Here is a 27,510-nt window from a genome sequence, read left to right on the forward strand (position 1 = left end):
GCAGATGACACCACCCTTATGGCAGAAAGTGAAGAGGAATTCAAAAGCCTCTTGATGAAAATGAAAGTGGGGAGTGAAAAATTTAGCTTAAAGCTCAACATTCAGAAAATGAAGATCATGGCATCTGGTCCATCACTTCCTGGGAAATAGATGGGAAAACAGTGGAAACAGTGTCAGACTTTATTTTTCTGGGCTCCAAAATCACTGCAGATGGTGACTGCAGCCATGAAATTAAAAGACGCTTACTCCTTGGAAGGAAAGTTATGATCAACCTAGATAGCATATTCAAAAGCAGAGACATTACTTTGCCAACAAAGGTTCGTCTAGTCAAGGCTATGGTTTTTCCAGTAGTCATGTATGGATGTGAGAGTTGGACTGTGAGGAAAGCTGAGCACCAAAGAATTGATGCTTTTGAACTGTAGTGTTGGAGAAGACTCTTGAGAGTCCCTTGGACTGCAAGGAGATCCAACCAGTCCATTCTGAAGGAGATCAACCCTGGGATTTCTTTGGAAGTAATGATGCTAAAGCTGAAACTCCAGTACTTTGGGCACCTCATGCAAAGAGTTGACTCATTGGAAAAGACTTTGATGCTGGGAGGGATTGGGGGCAGGAGGAGAAGGGGATGACAGAGGATGAGATGGCTGGATGGCATCACTGACTTGATGGACATGAGTTTCAGTGAACTCCGGAGTTAGTGATGGACAGGGAGGCCTGGTGTGCTGTGATTCATGGGGTTGCAAAGAGTCGGACATGACTGAGCGACTGATCTGATCTGATCTGATTCATTCAATTCAGTATTCTATATCAGTCCACAGAGATGGTAAATTATCTTGATTTTTCAGATTAATTCACTTAAGATACATTCATTCAAATGATTTTAATGAAAATATAAGGACTGACAGAATTAATTTTGCTTAAGTTGTATTAAGACATGTACTCTCCAGATGTCATTTCTTCAGTCATACTCTTTTAGCACTTACTAAATGCTCCCCAAATACTTCACCAAACACTCACCACATGAAGACATAGAGAGTCTCTCTCTCTTACTCTCTCCCTCTACCCTCTTAAAAGGAGAGACTAGGGAATTATTTGACAAGATCACACAATGGAAAAAGCATCAGCATACAGTCATACTTGTTCCTTGCCTCAGAGTGTTGGCCATTCACTTGTGGACTATAAAGACTGAAATAGCGGACATCACACCCCTCCTGGATGTGTTGAGGTTGACTCTTTGTGCAGGCTGGGCTCCTTAGCTCAGGAGTGTTGCTATTCCCTCTGAAGTTCCATGATGAGACAAAAAAGTAATGAGCAGCCCTTTAAAATCCCTGCTGGTTTGTTAAATGCGGATAGCAGAGCAAAGGCAACACTCTGGGATACAAGACAAATCCTGAAGCCTGCTTCTATGGTAAAATCCCTACTAAATCCCAAATGATGAGAGAAACTATGCTTAAAAATATCAGAGGAAAGGTTAAGAAACCAGACAATGAGTGCATTTGTTGTTGCCACAGATATCTCCTCAAATATTCCATACTTGTATGTTATTATTTCATCATTTTATGCTATTCCAGGAGAATCTGCCAGGGTGGTAGCACCTAGGTGTCTTTGTTTTACTACTGCACACAGCAAACTCTCATTTCCTTTTAAAATAGAGCTAAGTCCCAGCTGTGGCGCAACAGCTCCCTTGAAAAATAGTCCTATAAAAGGACTTTTACAAATCATGGGAAGAAATATATTTATTTTCTGTAAATAAACTAGCAAAACAACATAGCCACACACTGGAGAAATGCAGGTAAGAAGAATAAAAGATTTCAGTTTATTCTAGTCCAGGATTTCTTTAGGGACAAACTTATAAATTGTTTTAACAGATCCATACTTCTAAATTATTGCCAGCTTTATTGTTCTTGGTTACTTGGCCCAAAAGCAATAAACTATGTCTTTGGGATGGGGGGAGTGTCTGGAGTCTGACTCTTCAAACAGGAGAAGAGATGTTACACACCTCATGTTTGCTAAAATTCTTCATAAGGCTCCTTCCAAAACACATTATTATAAGATTTTAATTAATAATAATAATTGAAACGATCTCTTTGTTTGGGGCCATCAGTGTTTCTCCGCTAACCTGTCTGCTGTGGGACAGCTGCTTAATCAATCTGTGTGGAGTGAATGACTGAAAGAAAACATTCTCTAGTAAACTACTGATTAAATAGGGTTTCAGGATTAATTCATGTTTATTCAGTTTCTCAACAAGCAGTTCACGAACGACTTTAGACCCAATTCAAACTTTTCACTTTAAAAATAGTGGAGAATTTGATGTTCTGAATTTTGTGATGCCAGGTACTTATTCTCAAGTGGACAGGCAACAACATGGTCCTGAGGACCTTGGGAATGTTCTTCCCGGGAACTGGTACACACGCAGCACTGTACAAAGGAAGAGCCATTCACAATGCTGGTGAGCAGCTACACTCCAGCTGGTATCAGAGCAGGTTTCAGATTTGTTAAAATCCTATTCTTTGGATGCTCAAGTCCACTTCTTTTCTTTTAGTGCCAATTGTGATCCAGTTTTGCAATGAGAAATTCCACTTCTGAGAAAAAAAAATATATATATATATATTTTTTATATATAAAATATAAATAAAATATATAAAAATAAAATATTTTTTTTAATAATTTTTTTTATATTTTAACCCTGTATGTGAGACAGCCAAAGAGACACAGATGTATAGGACAGTCTTTTGGACTCTGTGGGAGAGGGAGAGGGTGGGATGATTTGGGAGAATGGCATTGAAACATGTATAATATCATATAAGAAATGAATCGCCAGTCCAAGTTCGATGCAGGATACAGGATGCTTGGGGCTGGTCCACTGGGGTAACCCAGAGGGATGGTATGGGGAGGAAGGTGGGAGGGGGGTTCAGGATGGGAACACGTGTATACCCATGGCAGATTCATGTTGATGTATGGCAAAACCAATACAATATTGTAAAGTAACTAGCCTCCAATTAAAATAAATAAATTTAAATTAAATATATATATTTTAATTTAAATGTATTTATTTTTTTATATTTTATATAAAAATAAAATATAGATATATGTATATATATATACATATATCACAACTCTCTCCTGTTCTTCCTCGTACTTGAAACATAAATCCAGAATCAATCTGGTGTTTTGTTCTGCTCTAAACAGCATACTTTCCATTGGCTACCTGTGTTGCTTCCCTAACTATCCCCGATCCTTGGAACTTCCCAGACCACATTCTCAGTGTCAGGTCTTACCCCAGCTAGCAACTCAGTCAACAGGCATCTAATGAGAATCTGGTCATGTGTGCAATAATTTGCATTGCTCACAATCCTTCCTGTTCACACATCTGAGTTTGGGCAAGTAGAACTAGGAAGTTTATAAAAGGCTGGGAACCCCTAGACCGCCCCTTCAGCTAAAACAAATATGCTGTATTTCTAAGATTGGGTTTTGTTACCTCTTGGAAGAAGAGCAAGAACTTAAGTGAGTCATTTCTGCCGATTGGTAGTCAACTTGCCTCACTTTTTAAATCCAGACGTAAAGAGTCAATACGGTGCCCAGTACATTCTTTTCCTCAAAGGAAAGAAATTTAACATATTTTCTTAGTTGGATTTAAGATATAACTTTAAGTTCTAGAAAAAAGAGAAAAGTTACTTTGCCTATTATCCAAGTGTTTTACATCAAATGGAAGTTGAGGAAGCGGGTCTTTGTTTAGTTAATATGCATTACCTGTTTCTCGCAGGAATGTGGAAAACTGGCTGCACCGTAACAATATAAAAGTTTAACATTTGACAGTTTGTTTCTTTAAGTAGCAATGAATGTATATAGGAATTGTCAATCCATAAAAAAGAATAATTGTATAAATATTTTAAAATAGATAGGTAGCTTCTAGGAAACAGAGTCAAAAATAACATGGAGTTGTACCAATTTGCCAGTGTAAGTAACATGAGCAAGATATAACTCATTTACAAAACCCCTACTTTTATTCTAACAGCACAAAGAACACACAAAGGGTGAAAGGAGATTGTTTCTACTTGTTTCTGGAGACTACAGGGAATATACACATGGGAAGAATGAAAATCTTAAGGAGTGATTCATGGAAAGTTTGGTATAAAACCATTCAAGAGCTTTAACCTAGGACTGGCCCCAACTAGAACAATGACTCAAAAGTATATTCATCCTCTTCATTTGAAAAAGAAAAAAATGTTTAGCACTTTAATCTTCTGTAAATATTCTAAAAATAGAGGCTAAAGTTAAAATAATTCTCACTAAAATGTCTGAGATTTATTCACTTTATTTAAATGTGTAATTCTGTATTATAAGCCATCTGGGAATATAATAAGGCTATGAAGGATTTATTGGGCTTCCCTGGTAGCTCAGCTGTTAAAGAATCTGCTTGTAATGCAGGAGACCACAGTTCAATTCCTGGTTCAGACAGTTCTCCTGGAGAAGGGTTAGGCTACTCACTCTAGTATTCTTGGGCTTCCCTGGTGGCTCAGATGGTAAAGAATCCGCCTGCAATGAGGGAGACCTGGGTTCTGTCCCTGGGTTGGGAAGATCCCATGGAGAAGGGCATTGAAACCCACTCCAGTATTCTTGCCTGAAGAATCCCCAAGGACAGGGGAGCCTAGCGGGTTATAGTCCATGGGGTCGCAAAGAGTTGGACACAACTGTGTGACTAAGCACAGCATATGAAGGATTTATTAAAGAAAATGGCGGCTCGCTGCATGTGTGCGTGTGTGTGTGTGTGTGTGTCCTCAGTCATTTATGACCCTTTGCAAGCCTATGGACTATAACCAGGCTCCTCTATCCATGGAATTTTCCAGGCATAAATACTGGAGCAAGTTGCCATTTCCTCCTCCAGGGGATCTTTCCAACCTAGGGATTGAATCTGCATCTCTCGTGTCTCCTGCATTCCAGGTGGATTCTTTACAACTGCATCACCTGGGAAGTTCTAAGTTAACTGCTTAGTCTGCTATAAAAGTCCAAGGAATCCATGACCTTGGTCTTCTGTCATCAGTTCTCCCACAAAAGACTGTAGCTTTATGCCACCCAAAAAGACTATGAGGTGATTCCTGATGTATCTTTTTACCTCTGACTCAAGTGTAACTATTCTGGAATGAAACACAGGTAACTATGAACCATTAATTTTTGGGTATCCCCCTCCATTTTTGGTAAGAATATATTAACAACAAAAGAATTGAGAATTATAATTATGATTCCATTTCAATGGCAATTTATCACTTTAAATTCTTTGGGAAAAAAATAGTAGTGTAAGGTGAATACATTACCCAAAGCATCTGTCAGGGTTCTGGTGTGATATAAATGCATGCACATAAACGATGGAAGAAGTTGGTTCTCCATACTGGTTGCTGACTAAATTTTCTGGTGCTCCTTGAGTATCTAGGTAAGAATATAAGTGTTGACCATCATGGGGTACCAGTTCTCATCCATAATATTTTTTCATGTGTTTAAGGTAAACTTCTTGCTCCACATTGGAAACTTATGTGGTATGAATACGTAAGTATGTATGCATGGGTGTATATGTGTGTTTGTCTATGAGAAAGAAGGATGTTATTTTTATGCCAAATAATTTCATAAAATTAGAAGGCTTATACTGAGGTCTCTGAGGGAGGAAATATCTGCATTATCTACAAAATGTCAGTGATGGTACAGTAGAAAGAATAGTGCTCCCCAAAGATGTCCACATACTAATCTGTGAAACTTGGGAACATGTTGCCTATGTAGAAAAAAGGCTCTGCGGATATTATAAAATTTAAAATCTCAGGTAAAAGGATTATGCTGGATTATCTGGGTGGGCCCAATTTGATCACAAGTGTTCCTGTAAGATACTGCCCAGATGTCTCAGTGGTAAAGAATCCCCCTGCAATGCAAGAGATGCAGGACATGTGGGCTTTATCCCCAGGTTGGGAAGATCCTCTGGAGGAGGAAATGGCAACCCATTCCAGTATTCTTGCCTGAAAAGTCCCATAAACAGAGGAGCCTGAAGGGCTACAGTTTATGGGGTCACAAAGAGTCAGACATGACTAAAGTGACTGAGCATACACACACATCTTTGTAATAGGGATTTGGGAGGATCTAAGGAAGAAAAGGAGGCGTAACCATGGAAGCAGATTTTAAAAGAAATTTAAAGATGCTTATGTTGACTTCAAAGATGAAGAAAAGGGTTACAAGCCAAAGAAGGCAGATTGTTTCTGCAAGCTAGAAAACGTAAGAGATTCTTCCCTAGAGTCTCCAGAATGAGTACAGAACTTGACTTTAGACCCTTTTGGAAGGCTGACCTCCAGAGGTCTGCTATGATCCATTTGAACTTCTGGCCTCAAGAACTGGATAACAGATTGGCTATTCAGTAAGTTCAGTCGCTCAGTAGTGTCCGACTCTTTGCAACCCCATGAACCACACCACACCAGGACTCCCTGTCCATCACCAACCCCTGGAGTCCACACAAACCCATGTCCATTGAGTCAGTGATGCCATCCAATCATCTCATCCTCTATTGTCTCCTTCTCTTCCTGCCCTCAATCTTTCCCAGCTTCACGGTCTTTTCAAATGAGTTAGTGCTTCACATCAGGTGGCAAAGTATTGGAGTTTCATCTTCAACATCAGTACTTCCAATGAACACCCAGGACTGATCTCCTTTAGGATGGACTGGGTGGATCTCTGTGCAGTCCAAGGGACTCTCAAGAGTCTTCTCCAACACCACAGTTCAAAAGCATCAATTCTTCAGCACTCAGCTTTCTTCACAGTCCAACTTTCACATCCATACATGACTACTGGAAAAACCATAGCCTTGACTAGATGGACCTTTGTTCACTAAGTAATGTCTCTGCTTTTTAATATGCTATCTAGGTTGGTCATAACTTTCCTTCCAAGGAGTAACCGTCTTTTAATTTCATGGCTGCAATCACCATCTGCAGTGATTTTGGAGCCCCCAAAATAAAGTCTGACACTGTTTCCACTGTTTCCCCATCTGTATGCCATGAAGTGATAGGACCAGATGCCATGATCTTTGTTTTCTGAATGTTGAGCTTTAAGCCAACTTCTGCACTCTCCTCTTTCACTTTCATCAAGAGGCCATTAGTTCTTCTTCACTATCTGCCATAAGGGTGGTGTTATCTGCATATCTGAGGTTATTGATATTTCTCCTGGCAATCTTGATTCCAGCTTGTGCTTCCTCCAGCCCAGGGTTTCTCATGATGTACACTGCATAGAAGTTAAATAAGCAGGGTGACAATATACAGCCTTGACGTACTCCTTTTCCTATGTGGAACCAGTTTGCTGTTCCATGTCCATTTCTAACTGTTGCTTCCTGACCTGCATACAGGTTTCTCAAGAGGCAGATCAGGTGGTCTGGTATTCCCATCTCTTTCAGAATTTTCCACAGTTTATTGTGATCCACACAGTCAAAGGTTTTGGCATAGTCAATAATGCAGAAATAGATGTTTTTCTGGAACTCTCTAGCTGTTTCGATGATCCAGCAGATGTTGGCAATTTGATCTCTGGTTCCTCTGCCTTTTCCAAAAATAGCTTGAATGTCTGGAAGTTCACAGTTCACGTATTGCTGAAGCCTGGCTTGGAGAATTTTGAGCGTTACTTTACTAGTGTGTGAGATGAGTGCAATTGTGCAGTAGTTTGAGCATTCTTTGGCATTGCCTTTCTTTGAGATTGGAAGGAAAACTGACCCTTTCCAGTCCTGTGGCCACTGCTGAGTTTTCCAAATTTGCTGGCATATTGAGTACAGCACTTTCACAGCATCATCTTTCAGGATCTGAAATAGCTCAACTGGAATTCCATCACCTTCACTAGCTTTGTTCATAGTGATACTTCCTAAGGCCCACTTGACTTCACATTCCAGGATATCTGGCTCTAGGTGAGTGATCACACCATCGTGATTATCTGGGTTGTGAAGATCTTTTTTGTACAATTCTTGCCACCTCTTCTTAATATCTTCTGTTTCTGTTAGGTCCATACCATTTCTGTCCTTTATCAAGCCCATATTTACATGAAATGTTCCCTTGGTATCTCTGATTTTCTTGAAGAGATCTCTAGTCTTTCCCATTCTATTGTTTTCCTCTATTTCTTTGCATTGATTGCTGAGGAAGGCTTTCTTATCTCTCCTTGCTATTCTTTGGAACTCTGCATACAAATAGGTATATCTTTCCTTTTCTCCTTTGCGTTTCGCTTCCCTTCTTTTCACAGCTATTTATAAGGCCTCCTCAGACAGCCATTTTGCTTTTTTGCATTTCTTTTCCATGGGGATGTTCTTGATACCTGTCTCCTGTACAATGTCACGAACCTCCGTCCATAGTTCATCAAGCACTCTGTCTATAAAATCTAGTCCCTTAAGTATATTTGTCACTTCCACTGTATAATCATAAGGGATTTGATTTAGGTCATACCTGAATGGTCTAGTGGTTTTCCCCACTTTCTTCAATTTCAGTCTGAATTTGGCAATAAGGAGTTCATGATCTGAGCCACAGTCAGCTCCTGGTCTTGTTTTTGTTGACTATATAGAGCTTCTACATCTTTGGCTGCAAAGAATATCATCAGTCTGATTTCATTGTTGACAATCGGGTGATGTCCATGTGTAGAGTCTTCTCTTGTGTTGTTGAAAGAGTGTGTTTGCTATGACCAGTGCATTCTCTTGGCAGAACTCTATTAGCCTTTGCCCTGCTTCATTCTGTACTCCAAGGCCAAATTTGCCTGTTACTCCAGGTGTTTCTTGAATTCCTACTTTTGCATTCCAGTCCCCTATAATGAAAAAGACATATTTGGCGGGGGGGCTGGGGGGGGGAGGGTTAGTTCTAGAAGGTCTTATAGGTCTTCATAGAACCATTCAACTTCAGCTTCTGCAGCATTACTAGTTGGGCCATAGACTTGGATTACTGTGATATTGAATGGTTTGCCTTGGAAACAAACAGAGATCATTCTGTCATTTTTGAGATTGTATCCAAGTACTGCATTTCGGACTCTTTTGTTGACTATGATGGCTACTCCATTTCTTCTGAGGGATTCCTGCACACAGTAGTAGATATAATGGTCATCTGAGTTAAATTCACCCATTCCAGTACATCTTAGCTCGCTGATTCCTAGAATGTCAATGTACACTCTTGCCATCTCCTGTCTGATCACTTCCAATTTGCCTTGATTCATGGACCTGACATTCCAGGTTCCTATGCAATATTGCTCTTTACAGCATCAAACCTTGCTTCTATCCTCAGTCCCATCCACAACTGGGTGTTGTTTGTGCTTTGGCTCCATCCCTTCATTCTTTCTGGAGTTATTTCTCCACTGATCTCCACTAGCATATTGGGCACCTACTGACCTGGGGAGTTCATCTTTCAGTGTCTTATCTTTTGCCTTTTCATACTGTTCATGGGGTTCCCAAGGCAAGAATACTGAAGTGGTTTGCCATTCTTTTCTCAAGTGGACCACATTGTGTCAGACCTTTCCACCATGGCTGGTCCATCTTGGGTGGCCCCACACGGCATGGCTTAGTTTCATTAAGTTAGACAAGGCTGGTTTGTAGTAATGTGTTGCAGTAGCAATAGAAAGCTAATGCAAATGGGTACTGTATATTGAGCAAGTGTAAAGTCTCTGAAGCTAGACTGCCGGTTTGAATCCACATTACTGTGCATTCTAATCAGTTTTATTTTTCTATATCTCAGCTTCTTCATCTATAGAATAGGGATAATAATAGTAATTATTTCACAGGGTTGAGGCAAAGGACTAAATGAATTAATATATGTAAAGCACTTAAAGTATGAGCCTGGAATAAAAACATCACTACATATGTATTATCCCTTACTATAAGGGTGGGAGCAATTGATATATCTGGCAATTCGCTGATCCTTTGTGGCTGCTGCGTCTTCAGACAGTGAAAGTGAAGTCAGTCAGCTGTGTCCGACTCTTTGCGACCCCATGGACTATAGCCAACCAGGTTCCTCCATCCATGGGATTATCCAGGCAACCATACTGGAGTGGGTTGCCATTTCCTTCTCCAGGAGATTTTCCCAAACCGGGGGTTGAACCCGGATCTCCAGCACTGTAGGCAGATGCTTACCATCTGAGCCACCGGGGTGTCTCACTTCAGATGATGAGTGAATGCCAACTTGATCTGTTGACAAGGTGATTTTCCAAGTATAGTGTCTGGAATTATAATGTCTCCTAATCTGTTATTTTTTTGTTTTGTTGAAATGGTTCATGGCCTATTTCTTGCCATAAAGATGGAGAAGGTAATTTCAAATAATCTTCAAGCAAGGGAATTATGGTCAAGATTCCACAGTTTAATCAGCAGAGGAACAATGCTATGGAAGGCAGATTGGGATCAAATTTGAAGTCAAAGAGAGGCACAAGGAATGTCAAATTTGAGCACCACTGAACATACCAGATGCACTGGCTGATTCAAGGTTGAAGAAGGAAAGTGACAGCAAAATAGCGAAAGCATGGTAAAAACAACAAATATTGGAAAATCTGTACAATTTTACTCAAACCATGATTTGTGGTTATGGAATTTCTCTAATCTGCTTTTAGTCCAGAAATCCAAAAATCTATTTCCAACAATCAACTGGTCATCTCTACATATTTCTTTCTTATATTCCTTATCTTGCTTGATTAATTATACTAACATTCCATTCAGAAATTGGGAGCTATCATCAACCTCTCCCTCATAACTAATGTCTAATTTTTTAAATCCCATCAATTATACATGCCAAGTAAATCTGAGCTGTCTTCTATCTCCACTCCTACAGTTTAAACCATAATGATTTCTCATCAGCTTCCTAACAGATCTGTTTGCCTTTCAAAGAATCCTACACACGCCACCTGAATTAATTTTGTACAGATCAGATTGGTTCATGCCATGCCTCTGTTTAAAATATTTTCATAGATCCTTGTCAGTATAGAACTAAACAAACACTTCTTCACAGGGACTTGAATGTTCCAGCTGTGTTTGTTTTTGCATCCTCAGGGCTCTCTGCTTACTAATATCTAGGTGACTGAGTTCCATGTGTTACCTCTTGATCTTACTCAGACATACAATTCTCCCTTTTCCTTTCTCAGTGTTGTGTGTAGTCTCCTTTTCCCTAAATGCCCCTCATCCATTATTCATCTGGAGTGTTCCTACTTATCTTTCCAACTTTGCTCTAATGTTGCTACCTTTGCCAACAGTGCAAAGCCTTCCTTGACTGGTGGCTCAGATGGTAAAGAATCTGCCTGCCATGCAGGAGACCCAGGTGTGATCCCTGGCTTGGGAAGATCCCCTGGAGAAGGGAATGGCTACCCACTCCCATATTTCTGTCTGGAGAAGTCCATGGACAGAGGAGCCTGGTGGGCTATAGTCATGGAGTCGCAAAGAGTCAAACATGACTGAGCAGTGACACATTCACTTTCACCTTTCTTCACTGCAAGGAGTTTGTGTCCTATGTTGATAGTAGATGCAAATATCAATCGGTAAGTATGCAAGAACTCAGTGTATAAGAAATACACTTTACTTTTTTATAACAAAATTAATCTTATTTTGAGCATTCATCTTATAAGTGTAGGATAAAATTGTTGTAAGTCAATTTAGTCCCCTTACCCCTTTCCCTGGGCTTGGGTTTAAGTTTTGGGAGAATTAAATAATTCCAAGTGCTTAAGAGGTGGTAAACCACATCTTTAATAATTTCATTCCTGTCTTTCTGCCTGTGGTCACTGGACATCAGACTATTAAGCTCAGTACTGAAATTCCTACCCCCATGGCCCCTTCTAGTGGGTTTGTTATTTGCTATTAATATGGTGCTTCTTTTGGAGAACCCCATCGAGAGAGGAGCCTGGTGGGCTACAGTCCATGGGGTTGCACAGAGTTGGACATGACTGAAGCGACTTAACATACATGCCCCTATGACATGTTACAGAACTTGCTGTAATGATGCCTATGTTGGGTCTTGATGTCAACCTCTCAGGAAACTACCCACAGATGGAGGGCACCCCAATCAATCGCTCTCCATTCCTCACATCCCTCCTAGCCTCTGTTCTTATACTGTCTTCTCCATTTCTTGTCCTTACTATTGGGAGAGTTGGTGGGAAAGATAATTATCTTTCTTTCATGTATCTTTATATCTTAAATCTTCTTCATTCTCCCAAGGCCTTAAATATCTGAAAACCAAGGCCAAGAAGAATCTCAAATAGTCTCTTTTAAAAGAATTGTTATTGTTTTTGTTGCTGTTGTGGGCATTTGTTTTTGTTTTGATGCTTCCTTCCTGGAAGAGATGAACATGGCAAGGTCTATTTACTGGAGTTGGGAGGAAGGGAAATAATAAATCCAGGTGAGAGAAAGAAAAGGAGACATAGTTAATATCTTAACAATATTATTCTGTCCCATGTTACAAACAGGATATGAGGCAGAGACAAGTGGCAGGATCTAAAACCACTACTTCAACTGATGCTGAAAGTAAAAGTTGCTCAGTCGTGTCTGACTGTTTGTGACCCCATGGACTATACAGTCCATGGGATTCTCTAGGCCAGAATACTGAGTGGGTAGCCTTTACCTTCTTCAAGGGATCTTCCCAACCCTGGGATCAAACCCAGGTCTCCCCCATTGTAGGTGGATTCTTTACCAGCTGAGCCACAAGGGAAGCCCAATGCGGCTACAGGCCAAATGGTGAGGTGGAAAGAAGTTGGACTTGGACATTATATCTTTTCTCTTATCTCACCAAGTCTTCCTCTCTCCTTCTGGTTTGCCAGTTTCCTCCCAAATCCATGAAAGTATGCTTCCAGAAAGGCTCACAGAAAATTCACAACAGCTGATTTTTATACATTAACCTTATACACATTATAGTAGTTATAGTCATGAGCTAACAAGGCAGAAGCAGAAGATATTTAAGGCTGAACATAGACTCTGATTCTGAAGTAAAAAGTAAAAAGTTTTGTCATTGGTGCTTTAAGCACCAAAACAAGAAGCTAACAAAGAAAACAGACATACATAGGACTACATCAACCACAGATTTTGTTGCCAGCTGGTAAGCAATCAGAAAACATAATTGCTAGTAATTCTTTCTTTGACTAACTTATTAGCCAGTTGTGCCAGGGGTCGCTTTGGGTTTAGTTGTTCATCATAATTCGTAAGAATAATTTTGTGGGTCTTCTTTAAACTGCCAAGCACCAGCTGCCAGGTTTGATTTACATTGTTACAAAAGATAATATCATTTTTTTATTATTACTGTATGAGTGCTTATGCATAAAGATTCTTTTTTTAAACCATCTTGTACAATGAAATATGTTAAATATATTGAAACATTAATTTTCAACCACATTTGGAATATTAAATTGAAAATTATCAACTTTCAGATAAAACAATATGCCTAAAGATATGATTGTAGTTCATGTGTAAGCTTAGAAAAGGTGTCATTTTCATAGAAAAGAAACCAAATATTATTAATATCCATATATATGTTTTAGTCCCTTATTAAAGTTGCTAAATACTAATTGTTTTAAATGGACAAATTTTATATAAAATACACACCAATGAAACACATTATTCAAAGGTTTTAAATTGTTATTCCCAAATTTAGAGGCCAAGGGCAACTTTTTGGTTCATTCATAAGGCCAAGAACAAAACCTTGAAATGGACCCAAACCATTTGAGGGTTTAAATATCCTTGTTTTTCCAGCTGTGCATTCTAGAAGAGTCTACAGATATCTAACAGTTTACATTTTACAGATTTTACTGAAAGAGGAAAAAATTGTTTTCCCTGAGAGAAAACTACTCTGGATAAATATAAATGTAAATGAAACCAGAAGGTGCACTCCATTGTTTACCTTAAGGGAAAATTTTATCTTTTTACAAAATTATATTTTATTCTCCTCTGATTTTGACTTGAACAGCTTCCAATTTCATTTGCCTTCTTTGTTTAGGCTTCGTGAGTTCCTTCCCTTAACCCATCACTAAGGTGGTTGCATCTATTGAAAATTTTCAGAACCTGTGTCTTAGATGAAATATTCTCTTCCTTTTGTCCATTACTTGTCTGCCAAAAAGTGCTCAATTCAAAAGAAGGAAATATATTAGTATATATTATAATATATTATAATTAGCTCATTCTACTTGCCCCCTTAAATAGAGGAATTCAAATCATTTTATCAAACAAATTATGAATAGGTTCCATTTCACTTGGAAGGCTAGTTATCTGTAGTAAAAATAGTTTGATTTATTGCTGGTAGCTTTCACTTCATTGTTTGAGATTGGCCATCAGGCAGAAATTAATCCTATTTGTCACAGAGTGATGTAAAGTTATGAAAATATACGCAAAACTCCAAGACCTTTACTCAGTGTAATTTCCAAAATTGTAAAAGTCCATTACCTGGAAGAAAATAGAACACGTGTAAATAAGTAAATTTTTTTCAATTAATTATTTCTGCTGTGTTTGAAAAATATGTAGATGAGAGTTGAGATTAGTATTTTCAAGACAATGTGTAGAAGTTTCTGGATGCATCCTTTCATAAGAGAGATAATACTGGATTATGAACTGATTTATAAAAATTTTTGTTTCAGGAGAAAATCCAAGAAGAAAATATTTGACTGACTTACATGTGTACCCGTATGATTTATATGTACATGCAGAAAGTTAAGAGTTGCATCTGGTTACTGTGTGATACAATATTTTGTCCACTAGATGGGTCTCACTTTCATATTTTTAAAAATAAGACAATTTTTTATGTATTCATTTTGGTTGACTTCACAGAGCTGCCTGTTGAGTTAGAAAATAATACCAAACCAGTTCTTTTCAAAAGTACTCTTCTTGAATAACAATAATTTTTAAAATATGCTTTTTTAAACTGAGTAAGTGTTCTGTTCTTCTAACTGGAATTAAGGACAAATTAAATAATAACTAAATATAATGTGGAGCCTGGATATAATCTTGGAACAGAAATATAAACATTAGTGGAAAAACTAGCAAAATCTGAATGTCCATATATTGTTTAATATCTACAACTATTTCAAAATAAAAAATTTAAAAATTGAATGTAATAAAGTGTAGGAAAAATTAGAAAAATAATGATGAGTAGTACAAAGACTGTGATTAATGGAAAGAAAAAGGCTTAATAAATGAGATGCTAGAAAATGTTTAGATTATATTTTTAAAATCTTATTGAATATTATTATGTTTCTTATTAATTTGAGGTGTAGACTTAGCAAAAGTCACAACTGTTGGTTTTGTCCACCAAAATAGAAGTAATTAATTGAGGTAAACAAAGTAATATGGACAAGGACCACACAGCCTTTATAATATATAATCTAATTTTGGATTTTTTCTGTTTATTTTGAATCATTAGTCATTTAGTGCTGACATCTAATTTTTTTTTTCAGAAAAAAACACAGGAATAATAAGTTTTCTGAACTTGTGATTACAAGTGACAATAGTTATATAGAATTTATACACACACACAAATGAGAACAAATAAAACTGAGGAAATCTAAATATTATCGGTGGACAGTATCACTGTCAATATAATGAGCCATGTTAAACTACAGTACTGCAAAATATAACCACTGGAGAAAACTGGGAAAAATATACAAGGGATCTCATATTATTTCACACAATTGAATGCAAATCTGTAATTATCTCAATTCAGAAAAAATTGTGAAGGCAAAGTAAAGTACTCTCCAATTTTAAAGTAAGAGAATGAAAGAGCCACTGTAGCCTGTAAGCAGCCATAGTGAATAAATAGGCAGTGAGTATGGCTGTGTTCTGCTGAATTTTATTTAAAGGCACAAATTTAACTATTGTTAATTGTCTTGTGTCATTAAATATTACTTTTCATTTTTCTCAACCATTCAAAAGCGTGGTTTCCATTCTTAGCTTGCAGGCCATAAGCATATACAGAATTTGACTAGAGGGCTATAGTTTACTGACTGCCAGAGAGACACAGATTTGGCCAAAAATAATGAAAATGTTTACAAGAGTAGACATAGCTGAAGCTAAGTGGTCTCTCTGTTAAGATGGTAGAGAGGATCTTCACAAAATAAGGAAAAGACTGAAACTGGTAATTCAAGGGCTTTTAGTTGGAATATTCTATGACTCTTTGGTCTTGTGTCCTGAAATGTGTTTGTTTAAGGGGTAAAAAGAGATTGATTACTTATTTTTAAATATTTTTTAAAAAATTTGGCTCAAAATAGTGACTATTTTTTCTAGTGTTAAAATTCTGTAAAAATCTCTTAGACAAAACAGTCTCTGACATAAATTATACCAATGTTTTCTTAAGTAGAAATAAAAACAAAAATAAATAAATGGGACCTAAACAAACTTATAAGCTTTCAAACAGCAAAGGAAACTATAAACAAGATGAAAAGACAATCTATGGACAGAGAGAAAGTGTAAGTTTCTCAGTCATGCCCTACTCTTTGTGACCCCATGGACTGTATAGTCCATGGAATTCTCCAGGCCAGAATACTGGGGTGGGTAGCCTTTCCCTTCTCCAGGGGATCTTCCCAACCCAGGGATCAAATCCAGGTCTCCTGCATTGCAGGTGGATTCTTTACCAGCTAAGCTATAAGGGAGGCCCTTAGGGACAAAATATCTTCAAATGATGCAACTGACAAGGGCTTAATTTTCAAACTATATAAATAGCCCATACAGCTCAAGAATAACAAAAACAAACAACACTATCCAAAAAATGGGCAGAAGACCCAAACAGGCATTTCTCCAAAGAAGACATGCAGATGACCAAGAGGCACATAAGGGGATACTCAATGTTGCTAAAAATTATTAAAGAAATGCAAATCAAACTTATAATGAAGTATCATTTCACACCAGTCAGAATGGCTATCATTAAAAAGGCTACAAATAACAAATGTTGGACAAAATGTGGAGAAAAGGGAACCTTCCTACCCTGTTGGTGAGAATATAAGTTGGTACAGCCACTGTGGAAAACAATATGGAGGTTCCTCAAAAAACTAAAAACAGAATTATCATATGATGCAGCAATCTCACTCCTGGGTGTATATCTGGACAAAACTATAATTCAAAAAGATACATGCACTTCTATGTTCATAGAAGCACTAGTCACAAGAGCCAAGACATGGAAACAACTACATGTCCATCAACAGATGAATGGATAAAGATGTGGCATATATATATATTTTATATATGTATATATATATATATATATATATATATATATATAGCTTTTGTCTATGTGGATCATAGTAACTATGGAAAGCTCTTAAAGAGATGGGAATACCAGACCATCTTACCTGGCTCCTGAGAAAACTGTATGTGTGTCAAGAAGCAACAGTTAGAACCCTGTATGGAACAACTGATTGGTTCAAGATTGAGAAAGGAGTATGACAGGGCTGTCTGCTGACACCCTGTTGGTTTAACGTATAAATTGAGCACATCATGAGAAATGTCAGGCTGGATGAGTTCCAAGCTGGAATTAAGATATTACTCTGCCAGCAAAGTTTGTATAGTCAAGGCTATGATCTTCCCAGTGGTCACAAATGGCCATGAGAGCTGGACCGTAAAGAAATCAGAATGCCAAAGAATTAATGTCTTTGAACTGTGGTGCTGGAGAAGATCCTGAAAGTTCCTTGGACATCAAGGAGATCAAACCAGTCACTATTAAGGGAAATCAACCCTGAATACTCATTGGAAGGACTGATGCTAAAGCTGAAGCTCCAGTATTTTGGTAATTGGATGCAAACAGTCATCTCACTGGAAAAGTCCCTGATGCTGAGAAAGATTGAGGGTAGAAGGAAAAGAGCACATCAGAGGATGAGACAGGTGGATGGTATCACTGATGCAATGGACATGAACTTGGACAAACTTGGGAGATAGTGAGGGACAGGGAGGCCTGGCATATTGGAGTCTATGGGACTGAAAAGAGTAGGACATGACTGGGCAACTGAACAGCAACAATACAATGAACTACTACTTAGCCATAAAAAAAGAATGAAATAATGCCACCTGTAGCAATATGAATGCAACTAGAGATTATCATACTAAGTAAAGCAAGTCAGAAAGAGAAAGACAAATACTGCATGATTTCACTTACAGGTGAAATCTAAAATATGACACAAATGAGCCCATCTATGAAATGTAAATAGAATCATGGACATAGAGAACAGAGACAGAGAAAACCCCTGGTGGTTGTCAAGGGGGAAGGATTTGGAGGAAGGGTGGAAGAGAGGTTGGTGTTAGCAGATGTAGTCTTTTATATATGCGATGGATAAGCAGTAAGGTCTTACTACATGACACAGTTCAATAGTCTACAATAAACCATAATGGAAAAGAATAAATTAAAAAAGAATGTGTATATATCTATAGCTGAATCACTTTGCTGTACAGCAGTAATTAAATCAACTATACTTCTGTAAAAAGTATATAAATAAAAGCTATTCCCTTGCATCTTTTGAACCTATAAGCTACCTCTGGACCTGAATTTTTCTTTACATCCTGGTCCATACCTGATGTTCAGGAAACTTCTTCAGTTACTGTTCTTAAATTTTGCAGTGGAAGCCATAGGTCAGCAAAGTTTCTGGTATTTATTAAATGTTCAATGATTTATAAATATTCCTGCCATCATTATTATTATTAATTGCCAATTTTGTGCATAAGAAGGCCTAGTCATCAAGTAGAAAACAAAGGAGAACAATTTAGAGGACTCCCCTGTAAATTCACCCCACTGATAAATTACTATATAGATACAAAAATATTTTCCTTTGCATTGTGGAAAAGTTTTTTGTTCCTAATTTCCACATACCTGAAATTCAGTTATAACCATTTCATCTGTTTGTTTAAAGCTTTGGGCTCTATGTAAATACCAGAGCCCTGGAGGGACTACCAGTTTATACTATGTAAGTAGGGGTTGGTTCAGGTTTTGTGAGGCCTGCAATTCATCTCAGATGTAGAAAGCAAACTTATGATTACCAAGGGATGTGGAGAGGGATAAATTGGGAGGTTGGGATTGACATATACACACTACCATATATAAAATAGATAACTAACAAGAACCTGCTGTATAGCACAGGGAACTCTACTCAATATTCTGTAATGACCTATATGAGAAAAGAATCTAAAAAGCAAAGAGTGGACATCAGTATATGTAGAACTGATGTAATTTGTTCCCCTGAAACTAACACAGCATTATAAATCAACTACACATCAATAAGAAAATTTTAACTAATTAGGGTTTCTTGATGGTCCAGTTATAAAGACTCCAAGTGGTGGGGATGGGGATTTGATCCCTGCCCAGGAAACTAAGATACCACCATTCTCACACTGCAGTCCAAAAAAAAAAAAAAGGAAAAGAGAAAAAACGAATACACAATTATGAATAAAAAACAGGAAAATGATTTGGGGGGATGGGACTATGAAATAGAAGGAAACTGAAGATTATACTTTGTGAGTTTGATAGTATTCACCTTGGGAATCAAAATGAACAAATCTTATATTCTTTACTTAAAAAAAAAAATTTGAAAGAAAAGGAAGATGTCAAGGCTCATAAAAATTGAATTTCTGTACCTAATGAGATTTGCAACATAATATGTTGAGCAGAAAACACTGGTAACTGAGGCCAGGTTATCAGTGATTTCATCCATCTCACCATTTATGTTTCCTCTTTTTCTTTTATGGCCTCTTCATTACTGGTGCCATGGAGGAAGTGATGTTATCCAATTGCCTGTCAACTTAGTATCCCTGGCCCCAACAATAAAACAGGCAAATAAAATCAAATAACTCAAAGAAATATGTCTTAAAAAAATAATATAAATTTTCAGAAAATAAAGACAATCAGAAGATAGGAAATAGTGCTTCAGTTCATGAGACCATCTTCTGAATATGATGAAATCTCTAGGATCCAGGAAAGAACCAGTAGCCTTGTATTCTCTAAGGCAGTTCTGGCATTCATTCCACTTGTCATTAAGCACACACACCGAAGCATGTAATTAGGGCAACATGCTGAGAGTTGAACTGATGTTACATGAGCATATGTCATGTCTTTTCCTAAAGGCCTTCTGAGCAATGGCTGATCAATTAGCACATCTTTGCAATCACACCAGCACTTTTGACTGAGGTCAATCAGATATAACTAAATCTTTTAAAACTCAGCTGAATATTAGAACTTGTAGTCAGGACAGTCACACCTACATTTTGTTTAGCAGAATTTCATCAGTTTCACTGACTTTGAACAAGGACATTTTGATGTAACCTGTCCCTGACCCCACGGCTCTTAACATTGTCTATCTACAGTATCAAAAGCGAACCTACTGTCAGTGGTTGCTGTTTAGTTGCTAAGTCTTATTCAACTCTTTGGTGACCCCATGGACTGCAGCCTGCCAGTCTCTTCTGTTCATAGGATTTCCCAGGCAAGAATACTGGAGTAGGTTGCCATTTCCTTCTCCAGGGGATCTTCCCCACCCAGGGAGTGAATTTGCATCTTCTGCATTGGCAGGCAGATTCTTTACCACTGAGCCACCAGAGAAGCCCTTTTTTTGTTTTTTGGTCATTTTCAAATAGAACATAGCTACAGTTGTAAGAAAGATATTGAGTCACTTTTCAAAAATAGAAAAGGAAAAAAATGTATTATTAATTTAAAAAATTAAAGCAGATTCAAAAGTAGCTATAAAATGCATCAATTTTACATGCTACAACATTCAATGTTTCTTGAAGTCAGAGAAAAGTGGTAGACTAGAAATAGCTACTGAACCAGGAATTGTGCATAACCCATAATATTGCTGAAGTCTTTAAACAGCTGTATTTATTATTGATTTCAGAATGACTCACCTAAAACAACTAAAGCACTATTTGATATGTCTAATATTCCGTAGCATATAGCAAACAGGAATCTCAGTCACTGAGTCTATTACAGTGCAGAAAGAGAACCACATCCCTTAGAAGAAATGGAGTAGCCTTCATAGTCAACAAAAGAGTCTGAAATACAGTACTTGGATGCAATCTCAAAAATGATTGATCTTTGTTCGTTTCCAAGGCAAGCCATTCAGTATCACAGTAATCCAAGTCTATGCCCCAACCAGAAATGCTAAAGAAGCTGAAGTTGAATGGTTCTATGAAGATTTACAAGACCTTATAGAACTAGCACCCAAAAAGATGTCTTTTTCATCATAGGGGACTGGAATGCAAAAGTAGGAAGTCAAAAGATACCTGGAGTAACAGGCAAATTTGGCCTTGGCATAGAAAATGAAGCAGGGAAAAGGCTAACAGAGTCTTGCCAAGAGAACACACTGGTCATAGCAAATACCCTCTTCCAACAACACAAGAGAAGACTACATATGAACATCACCCAATGGTCAACACCAAAATCAGATTAATTATATTCTGTGCAGCCTAAGATGGAGAAGCTCTATACAGTCAGCAAAAACAAGACCGGGAGCTGACTGTGGCTCAAATCATGAACTGCTTATTGCAAAATTCAGACTTAAATTGAAGAAAGTAGGGAAAACCACTAGACCATTCAGGTATGAACTAAATTAAATCCCTTACGATTATTCAGTAGACGTGACAAACAGATTTAAGTGATTAGGTCTGATAGACAGAGTGCCTGATGAACTAGAGATGGAGGTTTGTGACATAGTACATGAGGCATTGATCAAGACCATCCCCAAGAATAAGAAACATAAAAAGGCAAAATGGCTGACTGAGGAGGCCTTACAAATAGCTGAGAAAAGAAGAGAAGTGAAAGGCAAAAGAGAAAAGGAAAGATATAGCCATTTGCATGCAGAGCTTCAAAGACTAGCAAGGAGAGCTAAGAAAGCCTTCCTCAATGATCAATGCAAAGAAATACAAGAAAGCAATAAAATGGGAAAGACTAGATATATCTTCAAAAATCTTAGATATATCAAGGGACCATCTCATGAGAATACAGGCACAATAAAGGACAGAAATGGTATGGACCTAATAGAAGCAGAAGATATTAAGAAGTAGCAAGAATACACAGAATTATACAAAAAAGATCTTCATGATCCAGATAATCACGATAGTGTTATCACTCACCTAGAGCCAGACATCCTAGAATGCGAAGTCAAGTGGGCCTTAGGAAGCATCACTATGAACAAAGCTAGTGCAGGTGATGGAATTCCAGTTGAGCTATTTCAAATCCTAAAAGGTGATGCTGTTAAAGTGCTACACTCAGTACGCCAGCAAATTTGGAAAACTCAGCAGTGGCCACAGGACTGGAAAAGGTCAGTTTTCATTTCAGTCTCAAAGAAGGGTAATGCCAAAAAACTTTCAAACTACCACACAATTGCATTCATCTCACAGGCTAGCAAAGTAATGCTCAAAATTCTCCAAGCCAGCCTTTCAACAGTACATTAACTGAGAACTTCCAGATGTTCAAGCTGGATTTAGAAAAGGCAAAGAAACCAGAGATCAAATTGCCAACATCTTTTGGATCATAGAAAAAAGCAAGAGAATTCCAGAAAAACTTCTGCTTTATTCATTATGCCAAAGCCTTTGACTGTGTAGATAACAACAAACTGTGGAAATTTTTTCAAGAGATGGGAATACCAGACCAACTTACCTGCCTTCTGAGAAATCTGTATGCAGGACAGGAAGTAGCAGTTAGAACCAGACATGGAACAATGGATTGGTTCCAAATTGGGAAAGGAATATATCAAGTCTGCATATTGTCACCCTGCTTATTTAACTTATATGCAGAGTATATCAGGCAAAATGCCTGGTTGGATGAAGCACAAGCTATAATCAAGATTGCTTAGAGAACTATCAACAACCTCAGATATGCAGATGACACCACCTTTATGGCAGAAAGTGAAGAAGAACTAAAGAGCCTCTTGATGAAAGTGAAAGAGGATAGTTAAAAGTTGGCTTAAAAGTCAACATTCAAAAAATGAAGATCATGGCATCCGGTCCCATCACTTCATGGGAAATAGATGGGGAAACAATGGAAACAGTGAGAGACTTTATTCTAGGGCTCCAAAATCACTGCAGATGGCAACTGCAGCCATGAAATTAAGACACTTGCTCCTTGGAAGAAAAGCTATGACCAACCTAGATGGCATATTAAAAACCAGAGACATTACTATGCCAACAAAGGTTCGTCTAGTCAAAGCTATGGTTTTTCCAGTAGTCGTGTATGGATGTAAGAGTTAGACTATAAAGAAAGCTGAATACCAAAGAATTGATGCTTTTGAACTGTGGTGTTGGAGAAGACTCTTCAGAGTCCCTTGGATTGCAAGGGGATCAAACCAGTCAATCATAAAGGAAATCAGTTGTGAATATTCATTGGAAGGACTGATGCTGAAGCTGACTCTCCAATACTTTAGCCATCTGATGCAAGTAACTGACTCCTTCAAGACCCTGATGCTGGGAAAGATTGAAGGAAGGAGGAGAAGGGGATGACAGAGGATGAGGTGGTTGGCTGGCATTGTCAATCGACAGACATGAGTTTGAGCAAGCTCCAGGAGTTGGTGATGGACAGGGAAGCCTTGCATGCTGCACTCCATGGGGTCCCAAAGAGTCAGACTGAGTGATCGAAAATCTGAAGGGAACCATTGAGAGAAACATTATTGACTTAGAGCATCTGAGGGTTGTACCTCCTGAATATGTGCAAATCCATAAATGCCCCAGGAATTTCCTAGAGATGGAATAAGCTTGATCTCACACATATGCAACTCACTTATACTTACAAATTTTTGTTTAAAATAGTTTTTTAAGGGTTTCTGAATTTATTATAGATTTTGGCTCTTTGTGTTTTTATAATTAATGGACACTAAGTATAAAATTGGCAGGCTTCTATGGTGGCTCAGATGGTAAAGAATCTGCCTGCAATGAAGGAGACCTGGGTTCAATCCCTGGGTTGGAAGATCCCCTGGAGAAGGGAATGGCTATCCATTCAAATTTACTATCATATGAGGGTTTGTGAAATATTTTGAGATTAAAAAAATGTCAGGTAATAATTGAAAGGGACTGAAAATCTTCAAAGGTAGAGTTGATAAATAAATAACAATATCTCCCTCCCCAGAACTCTTTTCTTTTCCTGCCTCCCAGGATTCTGGGTAGCAGAATGGAACATTGTAAACCCATAGCAGAAATTCAGTGATGAAACTTATGTATTGATGGAGATTGTGTATTTTCTTCCTTCAGTAATAAATGTAGAATCAGTGTCTTTTACCTTTCTTAATGGAAATCCGTTGATGTATGAATGAAATCTTTGCCTCCTCCCCAAAAGCAATATATGTGTCTACTCCAAGTCTGACTGCTTAAGGTCAGCTTAAAATTCCTTTTAACTGGAATAATCTCTCAGTGGCAATTAGCTCATTTTAATGTTTTTTTGATTAAAAACAATTGTGATGTATAGAGTGGAGGTAATAGCTCCATTTAAGATCTTACTGTTATTAACAACACAGCAGGAAAGCTCTCAAGACAACAGCTTTTCAGCAAGAATGTTGTTAACATTTTGCAGTAGTACAGCCCATCATCTTTCAAAGAACCCAAGGAAAGAATGTGGCACTAATGAGCAGGCTGACAGCACACACCTCTGAATGGACTCCATGAACCAACTCCATGCATTTCGTTAATTCTGATTTTTTAAAATCACATTACACATATTTTTACTGCATCATTATTTGGGAAGATTCATTATATAAAACATTGTCTTACATAGCAATGTTGTTGTTTAGTCGCTAAGTCATGTCTGACTCTATAGCATTAGTGTATTACAAATGAGAAATTTATTCATTTTAGGATTTTGTGGAAATAATTTTCTTTGCCTCCATAAATACTTGACACAACTTAAAAAAATTTAGCCTAATTATTTGTTAGCTGTTTAATCCTAAAATTCTGGTGATATCACTCTTCTTAATCTTAAAACCTTATCATTTTAAAATATTTTTATTTACTCTTGACTATTAAAATACAATTATATTTGAGAGAAAAGTAAAATGACATTTGGGGGAAGGAAGTAAATGTCCTTTACCTTTTAAAAACATTAGATATGTGGCAAGTAATTGAAACTGTTATATTCCAGGAGGTTAAAAAAAAAAAAAAAAGAAACATTGCATCGTGGGGCATATTTATGAAAACATGCAATAAAGAAGTATTGCTGTATTGAAGCACCAGGGAGAGTTGTTTTGAAAATCTATTCTTTAAGTCTGTACTAATTAGTCACTGAAATTATTATAAGTAATATCATCACCAACCAGATATTCAGAGCTCTCCACTAAGGCGCATCCTAGAGGGTAATGTATTTGAATATAAGAGCAGAATAGATACCCTGCAGCCACTTGGTAGAACCTTCACATTTTATTGATTAGGAAATCTCAGACCAGAGAGATGAGTTCTCCAAGGTCATACAAAGGCCATGGCAAATCCGGCCTTTCATTATCACATTGCTGCTGCCTCTACTCTACTACCAACCTTACCCCTTAGCATGGGTTTAAACAAAGATCTAGAAGCTTCTGGGCAATAGTTTTAGCTGGTCTAAATTACAACCCTGTTATAACTTTTTCTCCTTCCAACTATGCTGTAAGCAAAAAATTATCAGCTCTCCAATTTTTTACTGAGTCAAATAAAATTTTGGCCATGCCTCTCTCCTTTTTCCAAGGTTTTATTGTTTGTTATATGCTATAGTGGTAAAGCCTGATTTGGCAGCAGTCAAGTAGGGACACTGAATAAAAGTTTAGCTCCTTTAACCCTCTGAAACAGCTAAAAGGATGGGTAAAAAAAATCTCTGGGGATGATCTAAAGAGAACAGGACGGCAGGTCTTTTAAGCCCATTGAGAAGGGTACAGTTTACAAGGATAACACTTTGGGGCTGTGTACCTTTGCTACAGAATTCTAATAGACATTACAGGAGGAGATACAGCCAAGAAAAGAGAGAGCAGGGATTGAGGTGCCTTCCCTGAGACCGGGAAGGGATATGTTGGTCTTGTTCTAAATGCAAAGCAGTAAATCAGTCTTCTCAAGACCAATGTTGATTGAACTGATATTCACTGAAAGTGACCCAAGAGTTTAAAAAGTATCACAACCACAAGGTTGCTAAGCATTCCTCTAATGTACACAGAGAAAGACTAAAGACTTTTAACATAAGCCAAGACTATTCAAATAGAAGGATATCAAATAATCCTGGAAGCAACGTGACCTGAATGCTTCCAGACCCTAATAGGTGTGGGTCCTGCAATTGTTGGCCTACAAATCAAACTGTTATGCAATGGGCTTTCTAAATTCAAAATTAACCCACTTAATTTCTAATCCTATTCATCAATTTTATTTTGTATTAAAAGGATTAATATACAAATACAGTTACATAATTGCAAGAGTCTTACATAAAGTAGAAGCTTAATAAACAGTAAGATATTGCAAGTTAAGCAACGTTTGATTTTTTTATTATACCAAAATATACTTCTGTATAATTCTCCAATTAAATTTGTACTTACAGTGTTATATTCAGTACTACACACTAAAGTATACATTTCTCTAGCAAAATGTAAACAAAACAAACTTATTTGGTTAAATATAAGAAAAAGCAGCTTTTTGTCTGTTTTTATTACAAACATTTCATTCAGTTATTAGCCATATGTGGTTCCATATGTGAGTGTGTGTATATTTAAAATGAAATCACAGTATAAGCTATGTGGATCAATTTCCAAAGGGGAAAAACTCAAATGAAAGGGTTACTACCACTTCTTATTTTAAACCAAACACTCATCATAATCCCTGGATATACTAAGCATTGACAAATTACTATTCAAGACTTTAAAATATCTAAAGAGAAAGTGAGAAGTCAGAGCTTCCATTTAAACAATTCTTTAATATCACCAAGGCTTCTATCACCCCATTGAATTTATATTAGAAAATCACAATTTTGTCCAATCTAATGGATCTTTTTAGTGACTCACTTTAAAAACAACTTCCCATTAACTTTCCATGTAGTTGATTTCTTCTTCACAGAAACTCTTTCTATCTTGATTTCAAGGACACTAAATTTTCCTGGCTTTCCTCTCTTCTTTCTTTGTCCACTATTTCACAATTTTTCTGCTTCTCTTCTTCTCAACATTTAAGTGTTGAAATTTCTCAGGACTCCTTTTTATACTCTCTTCTGTTCTCACTGTAAATTCTTATTCCAGGTTAACTTGCAGCCTTCAATGTCACTTTAACAGGGAAGGATAGTCCACACCATCTCATCCCACAAGCATTTTGATGGGAGGACAGCATCATAAAACTGAGTAAAAGAGTCAAGAGATTTTTTTTTTAACTTATAACTTATAAGGTTGAAGAAACAGAACTAAATATCCTCTTATGGAGAAGACAGTAAGATTACACCATTACGATGTGACTGAGATGCACCATTTTTATGACCTTGAGGAACATAAACAACTGGACCTTAGAGAAGAGGCCAGAGGTTTAGAAAGATCAGCTGGAATCTGAGGGCAGGGAGGAGAAGGGTGTTTATGAACACCATCTGTGTTCATAAACAGCTAATAGAAAGACTGTTCTTTATTTGCTACATTTTCTGGTAATTG

General features: G+C 37.5%; 1 long non-coding RNA gene across 2 annotated transcripts in view; it reads right to left on the reverse strand.

Annotated features, from left to right (window-relative positions):
- Nucleotides 1-2,213: 2,213 nt before the first annotated feature.
- LOC138987615 (uncharacterized) overlaps nt 2,214-27,510 on the reverse strand; it is a 68,570-nt gene continuing 43,273 nt past the window's right edge. Inside the window, exons 2-4 of one of the 2 annotated variants that reach the window (XR_011464008.1) lie at nt 5,310-5,421; nt 3,476-3,591; nt 2,214-2,579 (exon numbers count right to left, since the gene is read on the reverse strand). This is a non-coding gene — a long non-coding RNA (uncharacterized lncRNA). The remainder of the gene's footprint in view (nt 2,580-3,475; nt 3,592-5,309; nt 5,422-27,510) is intronic. The other variant, XR_011464000.1, reaches the window with a different exon arrangement.

The sequence above is a fragment of the Bos mutus genome, chromosome 1, assembly GCF_027580195.1.
Source record: "Bos mutus isolate GX-2022 chromosome 1, NWIPB_WYAK_1.1, whole genome shotgun sequence".
In the NCBI taxonomy this organism is placed as follows: Eukaryota; Metazoa; Chordata; class Mammalia; order Artiodactyla; family Bovidae; genus Bos; species Bos mutus.